This window comes from Cervus elaphus, chromosome 31 (genome assembly GCF_910594005.1).
Source record: "Cervus elaphus chromosome 31, mCerEla1.1, whole genome shotgun sequence".
In the NCBI taxonomy this organism is placed as follows: domain Eukaryota; kingdom Metazoa; phylum Chordata; class Mammalia; order Artiodactyla; family Cervidae; genus Cervus; species Cervus elaphus.
In genome coordinates this window covers 23695944-23709882 of record NC_057845.1, presented here as the reverse complement: position 1 = coordinate 23709882, position 13939 = coordinate 23695944, and positions in this window count along the sequence as shown.

Sequence of the window (13939 nt, the reverse complement as noted above, 5' to 3'; positions counted from 1 at the left end):
TTTCTGGCCTTACTTTTAGGTCTTTAACCCATTTTGAGTTTATCTTTGTGTATGGTGTTAGGAGGAGTTCAAAAGCATTCTCAGAAAGAAAAATAGAAATCACCTATTAATGCATATATACGGAAGCTAGAAAGATGGTACTGATGAACCTGTTTGCAGGACAGCAATGGAGACACCGACATAGATAGTTCAGTTCAGTTCAGTTCAGTCGCTCAGTCGTGTCCGACTCTTTGCGACCCCATGGACTGCAGCACACCAGGCCTTCCTATGCGTCACCAACTCCCGGAGCTTGCTCAAACTCATGTCCATTGAGTCAGTGGTGCCATCCAACCATCTCATCCTCTGTCGTCCCCTTCTCCTCCTGCCTTCTATCTTCCCAGCATCAGGGTCTTTTCCAATGAGTCAGTTCTTCACATCAGGTGGCCAAAGTATTGGAGTTTCAACTTCAGCATCAGTCCTTCCAATGAATATTCAGGACTGATTTCCTTTAGGATGGACTGGTTTGATCTCCTTGCAGTCCAAGGGACTCTCAAGAGTCTTCTCCAACACCACACTTCAAAAGCATCAATTCTTTGGTGCTCAGCTTTCTTTATAGTCCAACTCTCACATCCATACACGACCTCTGGAGAAAACCATAGCTTTGACTATATGGACCTTTGTTGGCAAAGTAATGTCTCTGCTTTTAAATATGCTATCTAGGTTGGTTATGACTTTTCATCCAAGGAGCAAGCGTCTTTTAATTTCATGGCTGCAGTCACCATCCGCAGTGATTTTGGAGCCCCCCAAAATAAAATCTCTCACTGTTTCCATTGTTTCCCTCATCTATTTGCCATGAAGTGATGAGTCTGGACAGACATAGAGAACAGACTTATAGTCAGTGGAGAAAGGAGAGGGTGGGATGAATGGAGAGAGTAGCATGGAAACATAAACATTAGCATATGTAAAATAGTGGGAATTTGCTCTGTGACACAGGAGCTGAAACAGGTGTTCTGTGACAACTTAGAGGGGTGGGATAGGGTGGGGTGTGGGAGAAGTTCAAGAGGGAGGGGATATATGTATACTTACAGCTGACTCATGTTGGTATATAACAGAAACCAATGCAATATTGTAAAGCAATTATCAATTAAAATTAAAAATACAAAAAAAGCTCAAAATACAATTAATTTTTTTTTAATTTTAAAAAATCAAGATCAATGAAGCACCTCATTCAGTTTTAGAGGAGACTCACAACAAAGTTTGTTCAAGTGAACATCAGTCCAGTGAGAATCTCAAATTCACTGGTCTCTGAGGCCAGTTCAAACAACAGCTATATAGAACCTATGCCTGTATATTCTGTCTACCCTATGATTCTCATTCTTATGAAAAACACTTATAGATAGCACAATACAAAACAATAACACAAAAGACGAGGACAAATGGACACAATGACTATCTCTGGAAAAGCGAAGATGTTAGGTACATAGTCGTGTTTAAATCTTTGTCCCCCAGGCTCCTTTTTCTGATGGATTTTCCAGGCAAGAATACTGGAGTGGGTCACCATTCCCTTCTCCAGAGAATCTTCCTGAGCAAGGGGTCAAACCTGGGTCTCCTACATTGCAGGCAGATTCTTTACCATCTGAGTCACCAGGAAAAGCTGTTATCTCTGGGAAGGACTAATTTATTTTTTTCTTTTTTTTTCTTTTTTCATTTGTTTTTATTAGTTGGAGGCTAATTACCTCACAACATTGCAGTGGGTTTTGTCATACATTGACATGAATCAGCCATGGAGTTACATGTATTCCCCATCCCGATCCCCCCCTCCCACCTCCCTCTCCACCCGATCCCTCTGGGTCTTCCCAGTGTACCAGGCCCGAGCACTTGTCTCATGCATCCCACCTGGGCTGGTGATCTGTTTCACTATAGATAATATACATGCTGTTCTCTCGAAACATCCCACCCTCGCCTTCTCCCACAGAGTCCAAAAGTCTGTTCTGTACATCTATGTCTCTTTTTCTGTTTTGCATATAGGGTTATCATTACCATCTTTCTAAATTCCATATATATGTGTTAGTATGCTGTAATGTTCTTTATCTTTCTGGCTTACTTCACTCTGTATAATGGGCTCCAGTTTCATCCATCTCATTAGAACTGATTCAAATGAATCCTTTTTAACAGCTGAATAATATTCCATGGTGTATATGTACCACAGCTTCCTTATCCATTCATCTGCTGATGGGCATCTAGGTTGCTTCCATGTCCTGGCTATTATAAACAGTGCTGCGATGAACATTGGGGTGCACGTGTCTCTTTCAGATCTGGTTTCCTCAGTGTGTATGCCCAGAAGTGGTATTGCTGGGTCATATGGCAGTTCTATTTCCAGTTTTTTAAGAAATCTCCACAGTTCTCCATAGTGGCTGTTCTAGTTTGCATTCCCACCAACAGTGTAAGAGGGTTCCCTTTTCTCCACACCCTCTCCAGCATTTATTGCTTGTAGAAAACCGAGAATCACAATACCTAGAGAACTGGTTCTAGCCCAGAATTTTTCTTGTGTATCTAAACTATGAGTATCTCCATTTTTAAAAAGGGAAAGTTCTTATCACCCTCATTTAATTAAACATGTGGCAGAGACCCAAGAGTCAGACTGATAAGAAAGTTGAATTTCTCTGGCATCATTGCAGATTTCAAAATCACTGCACCCTCCAGAGTGAGTGGGGAGTCCTGAATACCCCATCCTCATTATCAAAACTCTTGGGAGGAAAACTTTTCCTCAACCAACTTATGTCCAAGTGGCTGGGGACCTGTGTACTAATTAACAACGTACAGATCAACAAGATGTATTAGAGTTCTCTGGAGAAGCAGAACCAATAGGATTGGTTGACTGATTAATAGATTGATTGTCAGGAATTTTCTCACATGATATGGAGGCTGACAAGATCTGCAGTAAGCAAGCTGGAGACCCAGGGCATCCAGCAATGTAGTTCCAGTCCAACTCTGAATGCCTGAGAATCAGGAGAGTCAGGGGTATGTTTCCGGTCTGAAGGACATTCAAAACCCACTGTCCCAACTTGAAATCAACCAAGCAGGGACAGTTCCCACTTCTCCAGGGAGAAGTCAACCTTTTGTTCCACCCAGGACTGTGATCCTCAGATTAGATGAGGATAACTGACATTAGGGAAAGCAGTCTGCTTTACTAAGGAGTCATCAATTTAAATATCAGACTAATCCAGAAACACCCAGAAGAATGTTTGACAAAACGTCTGGGCCCTCTGCAGTCCAGTCGAGTTGACACATAAAATTAACCATCACATAGGAGAACAATCCACTTGCATATGAGAAGGAAGGGCTCCCCAAACTGCCACAGACCATGGTTTCAAGACCTACTTAACAAAAGGAGGAGCAGCTGGAGCTTCAGTGGGAAAGTATAGAAGCTTCTCTCAGGTTTGTTTACACAATCATCCATCCAGGTGCTAGGGATGGTTCTCTTCTGGGGTGGTTGCTGGTTGTTCAGTCACTAATTGTGTCTGACTCTGCAACCCCATGAACTGCAGCATGCCAGGTTTCCCTGTCCTTCACCATCTCCTGGAGTTGGTTCAAACTCATGTCCTTTGAGTCAGTGATGCCAACCAACCATCTCATCCTCCGTCACCTTTTCTCCCACCCTCAGTCTTTCCCAGCATCAAGGTCTTTTCCAATGGGACGGAAAGCTCCCCTAAAGGAGAGTTTAAGGCCGCTGAACTCTCACATCCCAGGACTAAGAATCAGTCTCCTCCTGAACAGGAAACTCCCTCCAAGGGGTTATTACAGCTCTTAAACCAGTAAAGGAAGTTTAAGTAAGGTTTCTTTCCAAGGCTGCTGTTCATTCAGATGTTTTTAAAGTAATCCTTATATCATTCTCATGGGTGATTGGTCCCTTTAATAGAAAATTCACTTGTCTGTTTATATTCAGGTAAGGAACCTGATGCTAAAATTTGAAGAAAAAAAAAATTAGTCTTTCTTAAATGGTAAAATTCAGTAACACTTCAATTCTGTTTATTATGAGCTAAAGTATATTGAGTTCAACTAACATATGCTTCTCTATGAGTGGCCAGGCATTTTTTTAAATTGAGTGTCTCTGCAACACCTGGTCATTTTTCTTTAATCAGAGATTCTTAAGTGAGTGATTATATTGCTTTAAAATTCACATAAAATTGCCTAAACTTAAAAGAGCATCCCTCAGTAATAGCAAAGCTCAGACCCCAAAGCCAGATTTTGGATGGCAGATCAGATCAGCCATCAACCCAACTTGCCCTAACTCAGAATACGAGCACAAAAATAGAATCTGATTAAAATAAACATCATACTTAGAAAACAAGAAGATAAGAAACTCCAAATGTCAGCCTGTGGGTTGTATGTGAAAATCGGAGAGAGGCAGTTACAAGTCATTACTTTGATGAAAATCTCAGATCTATCTTTATCGCAAATTGGTACCACCCCCACATTCTGCCCACAGATTATCCAGCCACCCATGAGGCAGCTTCTTTCCTCCCTGTCCCCCATCAAAGAAGGACTGAGATAATCATTCTGACCCACTATACCCCAGAAGTAATTGGGAACTTCATGAAAGAATTGTGCAGTTTACCATAATGTACTTTTCTGAAGAACACTGGAGATGAGTTCACTGAACTGCTTCAAATAATTAAATCTTCAGGCAATAGCAGAAGAAAATATTAATCAGATGTCCTTTGTTTACTGCAGAAGATGTCCTTACTTGATTTGGGGAGTAGGAATGAATAAATGGGTGGACGAATTGGTGAAGAAATAAGGGACTGAAGCTTTAAGAGGCTGAAAACCCAAATATTACTTATTCAGGCAGCTGCCTGCCACGCATTTGTCATGAGAAACACACCCTATAAATGAGGAAGCTGAAGTTTAATTGCCCAAAACTACACATCTTTCAGCAGAGAAAACCTGGGTTAAAAGTGTCATGAGACCTGTTCCAGTGCTCTAAATACACTACCACACTGTTGGTACTTAAGATTTGCTTGCAGGATCTGTAATAACTGGATGGTGCTTTTAAATGGAAATTTATTAACAGCTATCATAATTATTTCACTTCCCTGGTGTCTAAGCTGGTAAGGATCCGCCTGCAATGCAGGAGACCTCGGTTATATCCCTGGCTGGAGAAGGGAATGGCTACCCATTCCAGTATTCTGACGTGGATAACCCCATATACCATGGGGTCACAAAGGGTCAGACGTGACTGAGAGACTTTCACTCACTCAGGGTTGATTTCATCGTCACTTGTGCTAGACATAAACCTGCACCTTATGGTCACTATGACTAAAAATGAGGTTCTGGGTAAAGACTGTGCCTAAACTTAGTACAAATTTCAAATTTATTAAGGTTACTTTGGGTAAATTCAGTTCAGTTCAGTTCAGTCACTCAGTCATGTCCAACTCCTTGCAACTCCAGGGACTGCAGCACACCAGGCCTCCCTGTCCATCACCAACTCCTGGAGTTTACTAAAACCCATATCCATTGAGTCACTGATGCCATCCAACCATCTCATCCTCTGTCGTCCCCTTCTCCTCCCGCCTTCAATATTTCCTAGCATCACAATCTTTTCAAATGAGTCACTTCTTCACATCAAGTGGCCAAAGTATTGGAGTTTCAACTTCAGCATCACTTCTTCCATTGAATATTCAGGACTGATTTTCTTTAAGATGGACTGGTTTGATTTCCTTGCAGTCTAAGGGACTCCCAAGAGTCCTCTTCAACACCACAGTTAAAAAGCATCAATTCTTTGGTGCTCAGCTTTCCTATAGTCCAACTTTCACATTTGTACATGACTACTGGAAAACCATAGCCTTGACTAGATGGACCTTTGTGGACAAAGTAATGTCTCTGCTTTTTAATATGTTGTCTAGTATGGTCATAACTTTTCTTCCAAGGAGCAAGTGTATTTTAATTTCATGGCTGCAATCACCATCTGCAGTGATTTTGGAGCCCAAGAAAATAAAGTTTCTCACTATTTCCATTGTTTCCTCATCTATTTGCCATGAAGTGATGGGACCAAATGCCATGATCTTAGATTTCTGAAATGTTGAGTTTTAACCCAAATTTCTCTCCTCTTCCACTTTCATCCAGAGGCTCTTTAGTTCTTCTTGACTTTCTGCTATAAAGGTGGTGTCATCTGCATATCTGAAGTTATTTATATTTCTCCCAGAAATCTTGATTCCAGCTTGTGTTTCATCCAGCCCAGTGTTTCTCATGATGTGCTCTGCAAAAAATATTAAATAAGCAGGGTGACAATGTATAGCCTTGACGTACTGCTCTCCCTATTTGCAACCAGTCTTTCGTTCCATGTTCAGTTCTAACTGTTGCTTCCTGACCTGCATACAGATTCTGAATAGGCAGGTCAGGTGGTCTGGTATTCCCATCTCTTGAAGAATTTTCCACAATTTGTTGTGATCGACACAGTCAAAGGCTTTGGCATATTCAATAAAGCAGAAGTAGATGTTTTTCTGGAACTCTCTTGCTTTTTTGATGATCCAGTGGATGTTGGCAATTTGATCTCTGGTTCCTCTGCCTTTTCTAAAACCAGCTTGAACATCCAGAAGTTCACAGTTGCCATAATTTTGAAGCCTGGCTTGGAGAATTTTGAACATTACTTTGAGAGGGTAACAGGCAGGAAGGCCAGGGGTCTCCAAATGGAGGAAAGAGGCTGTAAGTGCCAGACATTTTTATCTCTTAAATGGCAAGAAGAAACAAACCAGCGATCTGTTTTTCATTCTCTATACAAATTTAAAAGGAGGTTTCTCTTAACATTCTGTGTTGCCATGACACCTGGTCTCACCTAAAGCTAACCACTCTCAAACTTTGAGTTAACCAATACATGCCTTTTTCGTATGGAAATGTGGTCTTAAGCTATGTTAATGAACCCCAGACTCAATCTTCAAGTTGGTTCTGCTAAACGGCCTAACTTACTTCCTCAGGTATTGTTCTCCTAATCTATGTAAACGGAACTATTTGTTGGTATTCTGCCCTTCTAAAAGATTCAAGTCAATCGTTTTATGGCCTGGGATGAATTATCTGATGCCATTCTAAATTTTATGACATTCCTTTCATTTCATTAACAGACTGTGAGTGACTATATAACATACAGCTAAAGACTAGGAGGGGGTTACTCTTTTGCCCCCTTCTGATGCCTATGTCAGAAGCTTTCCCTATCTCCTTTATACTTTAATAAAACTTTATTACACAAAAGCTCTGAGCGATCCAGCCTCGTCTCTGGCCCCGGATTGAATTCGTCTCCTCCGGAGGCCAAGAATCCCGCGTCTTATCGTTCAGCAACAACCTTTCAACTTTATGATGGTGTTAGATGAATGCAATTGTGCAATAGTTTGAGCATTCTTTGGCATTACCTTTCTTTGGGATTGGAATGAAAACTGACCTTTTCCAGTCCTGTGACCACTGCTGAGTTTTCCAAATTTGCTGGCATATTGAGTGCAGCATTTTCACAGTATCATCTTTTAGGATTTGAAATAGCTCAACTGGAATTCCATCACCTCCACTCACTTTGTTCATAGTGATGCTTCCTAAGGCCCACTGGACTTCACATTCCAGGATGTCTGACTCTAGGTGAGTGCTCACAACATCATAATTATCTGGGTCATGCAGATTTTTTTGTATAGTTTTCTGTGTATTCTTGCCACCTCTTCTTAATATCTTCTGCTTCTGTTAGGTCCATACCATTTCTGTCCTTTATTGAGCCCATCTTTGCATGAAATGTTCCCTTGGTATCTCTAATTTTCTTGAAGAGATCTCTAGTCTTTCCCATTCTATTGTTTTCCTCTATTTCTTTGCATTGATCACTGAGGAAGGCTTTCTTATCTCTCCTTGCTATTCTTTGGAACTCTACATTCATATGGGTATATCTTTCCTTTTCTCCTTTGCCTTTTTCTTTCTTTTTTTCACAGCTATTTGTAAGGACTTCAGTCAACCATTTGGCCTTTTTGCATTTCTTTTTCTTGGGGATGGTCTTGATCCCTGCCTCCTGTATAAGGTCATGAACCTCTGTCCATAGTTCTTCAGGCACTCTGTCTATGAGATCTAATCCCTTGAATCCATTTGTCACTTCCACTTATAATTGTAAAGGATTTGATTTAGGTCATACGTGAATGGTCAAGTGGTTTTCCCTACTTTGTTCAATTTAAGTCTGAATCTGGCCGTAAGGAGTTCATGATCTGAGCCACAGTCAGCTCCCAGTCTTGTTTTGCTGACTGTATAGAGCTCTCCATCTTTGCCTGCAAAGAATATAATCAGTCTGATTTTGGTGTTGGCCATCTGGTGATGTCCATGTGTAAAGTCTTCTCTTGTGTTGTTGGAAGAGGGTGTTTGCTGTGACCAGTGCATTCTCTTGGCAAAATTCTATTAGCCTTTGCCCTGCTTCATTCTGCACTCCAAGGCCAAAATTGCCTGTTACTTCAGGTGTTTCTTGACTTCATACTTTTGCATTCCAGTCCCCTATAATGAAAAGGACATCTTTTTTGGTTGTTAGTTCTAGAAGTTCTTGTAGGTCTTCATGGAATCGTTCAACTTCAGCTTCTTCAGCTTTACTGGTCGGGGCATAGACTTGGATTACCGTGATATTGAACGGTTTGCCCTGGAAATGAACAGAGATCATTCTGTTGTTTTTAAGGTTGCATCCAAGTACTGCATTTCAGACTCTTCTGTTGACTATGATGGCTACTCCATTTCTTCTAAGGGATTCTTGCCCACAGTAGTAGATATAATGGTCATCTGAGTTAAATTCATCCAGTCCATTTTAGTTGGCTGATTCCTAAAATGTTGATGTTCACTCTTGCCATCTCCTGTTGGACCACTTCCAATTTGCCTTGATTCATGGACCTAACATTCCAGGTTCCTATGCAATATTGCTGTTTACAGCATTGGACTTTGCTTCCATCACCAGTCACATCCACAACTGGGTGTTGTTTTTGCTTTGGCTCTATCTCCTCATTCTTTCTGGAGTTATTTCTCCACTGATCTCCATTAGCATATTGCGCACCTAGACAGCGTCTTTCAGTGTCCTATATTTTTGCCTTTTCATGCTTTCATGGGTTTCTCAAGGTCAGAATACTGGTTTGCCTTTCCCTTCTCCAGTGGACCACGTTTTGTCAGAACTCTCCACCATGACCTGCCCATTTTGGGTCGCCCTGCATGGCGTGGCTCATAGTTTCATTGAGTTGGACAAGGCTGCGGTCCATGTGCTCAGATAGGCATGACCCCATCTTGTCCTAATTACTTCCCAAAGGCCCCACATCCTAATACCATGACACTGGGGATGGGGTTTCAACATATGAACTCTAAGGGAACACAAGCCTTCATCCATAACAATAGAAGATAGCTAGACAGTTCCTTTTCCAACAGTCTTAGCCTCCTAGGTATTTAATTTCTTTTAAGATTGCCCATCACTAATGTAATAAGCCAAGTATATGATTTTGTTGTTGTTCTTGTTCAGTCGCCAAGTCGTGTCCTACTCTTTGTGACCCCATGGACTGCAGCATGCCGGGGAAAAGAGGGTGAGTGTTTTACTTTAATTATTGATCATTTCTTGATCTATGTAAGTTAAGTTCTTTGTCCATTTTTTTCCTTGGGGACTCACAATTTTCTCAATCATTTTTACGTCCTTATATGAAAGGAATACAAACCATTGCAAACATAGCTGCTGCAAATGGACTTTCCTTATTGTCACATTTTGCTTGGGGATCTTTGAAATTAAAATCTTGCAATTTGCACTCAAGACTGTCATTTTCTCCTTTGTGATGCCTTCTTTTGGGTGGCATTCTTCAGAAGGCCTTTTCATCATTAAATTATGTGAATTTTTCCAGCTTTCCCTCTGGCATGTTATTTCATATTAAGCATTCAAATATATAATTGATCTAGAACTAATATTATTGCATGGTGTAAGTTAAGGATCTAACCTTATTTATTCTTCAAATGGTTAATTAAAATGATTTCTCTGTTATATAATAAATTCTTACTTGTTTGTGTTTCCATGCTTTTTATTACACTCCACTGAAGTATCTAGCTTTACAAAAATACGGCATTGTTGTAATATACAACAAAGAATATAAGAATACATGATGCTATTTCTTGCATCTCCATAAAACATTTAAATCAGCGCAATTTTACTTCAGTTAAATTTGTTTTTCTGCTTATTTTATTTTATTGAGGTAAATAGTTTAAATTCAAGAACTATTTACCAATAATTAAATAAAGAACCTGGCAAAACAATCACCTTGAAGGGCTAATTTTGCTTAGGATAACTTTTACTTCTTTTCTGTGTTAAAATATCTAGAATTTTTGAAGTCCTGGCAACTTATTTCAAAAATATATATGAGAATCCTGCCCTCTTGTGTCAGTGTGATTTACATTTTATCAGTCATTCCAGTTTTAAGTAGTCTCTAATCAGGGTGTAAAGGATAAAATAAAATCAATATTTTTGAACATTTATATGAATGTGTCATTAGAAATAAATCATAAGGGAATGTGAACACTCTAATATTGCTCTCTTTTTTCTTTTGACTCTTGTCTTATTTGTTCAACGGTAGCTCTTGTAACATGAAAATTCTTTTCCTTCAAATTATTTTCTAGTTATAAAAATGTGTCTACTCTTTTCCCAGTGATATTTGTCCATAACACTTTAAAAGGACTAAACATCCCCTAGTGCCTGAATATATCTATGTTATATCTATTTTAGACAAGTGTTTCCTTATGGAGAGAATTTCAGTGATATGGTCCTTTAGCATCCGGAAAACAGGAAGAGTCTAATCTGGAATTCATGTAACCTGACCTCCAGTTTAAGGGCAGGAAGCACTATTGTTATTGGAAATAATCAGGATGGTAGAGCTATTACAGGTGGGCATGCTAACATTAACTGTCTTAAATGAACATGTACATGAATGTTATGGAATTCAGAAGTGGAGGAGACACTGACAGAGTTATCTGTTTTTTCTGGGCGGTGAGTTTCACGGACACCAGAAACATCAACAGCAGCTTCAGCTGAGAAACCTACAGAGGACGTTTTCTCCAGCTGAAACAAATGTGAAAGCAGAAAGATTTTGTGGGTCTAAGCAAGTCTACAACCGAAAGGTGAAAACAACAGGACTAAGAATACCTTCCCACATGTGGAGCCCACATTACCTGACCAAGCTCCCCTCTAACACAGCAGGGAGGAGTCAGGGAGTGAAAATGAAGAGGATTTTCCAGACTTCAAAGGAAAGCTTCCAACTTTGTGAATATCCACACTTTTCTAAGACGTTAACGATGTTTTGAATGCCACTTCAAAAGGAAAAAAAAAGTATGTCGGTGGATTTTTCCCAGAAATATGGCAAATACTTGCATCAAAATAATCCTCCTACAGGAATGAGTTGAACTTTACAATTTATGTATCTATACCATGAGCATTGACTGTCTGGTATTAAATGGATAGCAGTAGTATTCAGTCAGAGCTGAAACCAGAATATCCTATCCATCATCGCATCCACCCATCACTGTACTCATTTACAACTAAGTCTCTTGCAACAGACTTTGGCAATGCTAATTACTGAGTTCCAGAATCATAGCCCTGATGGCTAGGAATTGGCTTTTTTTCTAAATTTGCTGAGGGTTGGGGTATTTATAAGTTTCCTATTAACTCTTGTACTCTTTAAAAGTTGGGGTACCTCAGAGACTTGAGAGAATGGACTCACCTCGAAGGAATTATATCTATTTTCAGTGAATTTGCAGAGTATCAACTTAGCTGAACTGGAACTACAAATTCCCAGGATTCTTATCTCTGTAATTTCAGGTCAGAATAGGCATAGTGAAAATCATATTTGGAAGGAAACATGGAAGCAGCAACATCTAGGCTTTGCGGGTGCATGAAGGATGTCAGAAGCTGTTGCAGCTCACTGCCACGTGGTTACTGATCTGCAGGCTCCTGTACAGGGCAACGTTCAAGCCCACAGCCCTTCCTTATCCCTGGGATCTCCTTGTTCAGTTTTTCTGAGTCCTGGGGCAGGCATGTGCATAGTTCCATGTGAAGGTGTCAGCTGCTTCTGCAGTCACCCACATCATCCTCATTGGAGATTCTGAGAAACAGACGTGGGTTCCAGTTTGTCCCTGATCACCCACTTTCACATCCACTTTTCTTCTCTCTGCTTCTGACCCTAATGACCTATAGCAACTTCAGGCTGGCTACTGGATGCAGAGATAACATTCTTCCAAGGGTTGTTTACCAGATTCCATGATGGTGCAAGGTTTAATCCTTAGAATAAAACCCCATCCCTTATCACTCATAGTACTTCTTCCTGGGTTGCATCCTACAAAATTCAGTGCCTGGAATCAAGGTGCTGTCATAGCAAAAACCTAAATCAGTTGACATTGGTTTGGGTACAGCACAGCAGGAAGAAGATAGAAGGCAGAAGCTGGAAGGGTCTGATTAACATTGATGAGACCACAGAAGACAGTGAAAATTTGAAAAACAGTAAGAAAATTGTTATTGGAAAGTTTGGCAACATAGCTCTCAGTCATAATGTAGAAAATAAATAAGGTATTTAATGAACTTGTTGAAGAAATTTATAGACAGAATGTGGAAAACTCCTACAGGCTTCTTCCTATGATTAAATGCAAAATGCAAAATGCAAAAAAAAAAAAAAAAAAAAAAAAAAAAACCAAGAAAAAAAAAGGTGGGAAATGAAAGAGAAACAAAAGAAAGAATTGTACCATTTTCACTTAGCCTTTAAGAATTTAGAGAAAATAACAAAGGATCCAGGGATTGTTGGGCTTGAAAACTGTTTTTCATACCTAATCATTTTCCAAAAACTCTCAAAGAAAGAAATAGCCTTAGCACATATAAAATCCAATGCACCTAAAAGAAACTCAAAGTAAAGATTGTAAATGGGTGGCTGCTATATATCCCCTTGTTGAGACCGCAAAAAAGGTAAGACCTTGACTCCTAAGGCTCTAAAGGATCTTATAGATGCTTCCCCACAGCATCATTACTCTTAGCCCTAGATAGAAATGGCCTATCTAGTTAAAAAAGAAAGAAAGAAAAAGATAAAAGGAAAATTGTGAATGGTTTATGCTAACAGAATGGATTTTAAAAGTACAAAATACAAAGGAGTCTTTGGACCTCTCCAACCTAATGTGGGCAGGAAGCAGACTGTTGAGGTTACCTTGTTGCAAAAAAAAAAAAAAAAAATCGATCAGTAAATATAGAGAAGGACCTAAAAAGCAGAACCAAGAGCTAGAAGGCAATGCCAAGAGTAGAGGGGAATCATTCCAAGGGAATAAAATTATCCCCAACCCCTGACTTCAATGGGCTTCCCCAGTGGCTCAGACAATAAAGAATCTGCCTGCAATGCAGAAGACCTGGGTTCGATCCCTGGATTGGGAAGATCCCCTGGAGAAGGGAATGGCAAGCCACTCCAGTATTCTTGCCTGGAGAATCCCAGAGAATCCCATGGACAGAGAAACCTGGAGGACTGCAGTCCATGGGCTCGTAAAGAGTCAGACATGACTGAGCAACTAACACTTTCACACTTTCAATAAACACTCTGCCTCTAATTCCCTCCTTATTCAAACCGGATTTCCTACTACCTTATTTTGTCTCAGCATTGTGTGGTAGTGGAAAAACTTTTTTTTTTTTTTTTTTTTAGTTGGAGGCTAATTACTTTACAATATTGTAGTGGTTTTTGCCATACATTGACATGAATCAGCCATGGATTTACATGTGTTCCCCATCCCAGAAGAATCAATATTATGAAAATGGCTATACTACCCAAAGCAATCTATAGATTCAATGCAATCCCTATCAAGCTACCAACAGTATTTTTCACAGAACTAGAACAAATAATTTCACAATTTGTATGGAAGTACAAAAAACCTCGAATAGCCAAAGCAATCTTGAGAAAGAAGAGTGGAACTGGAGGAA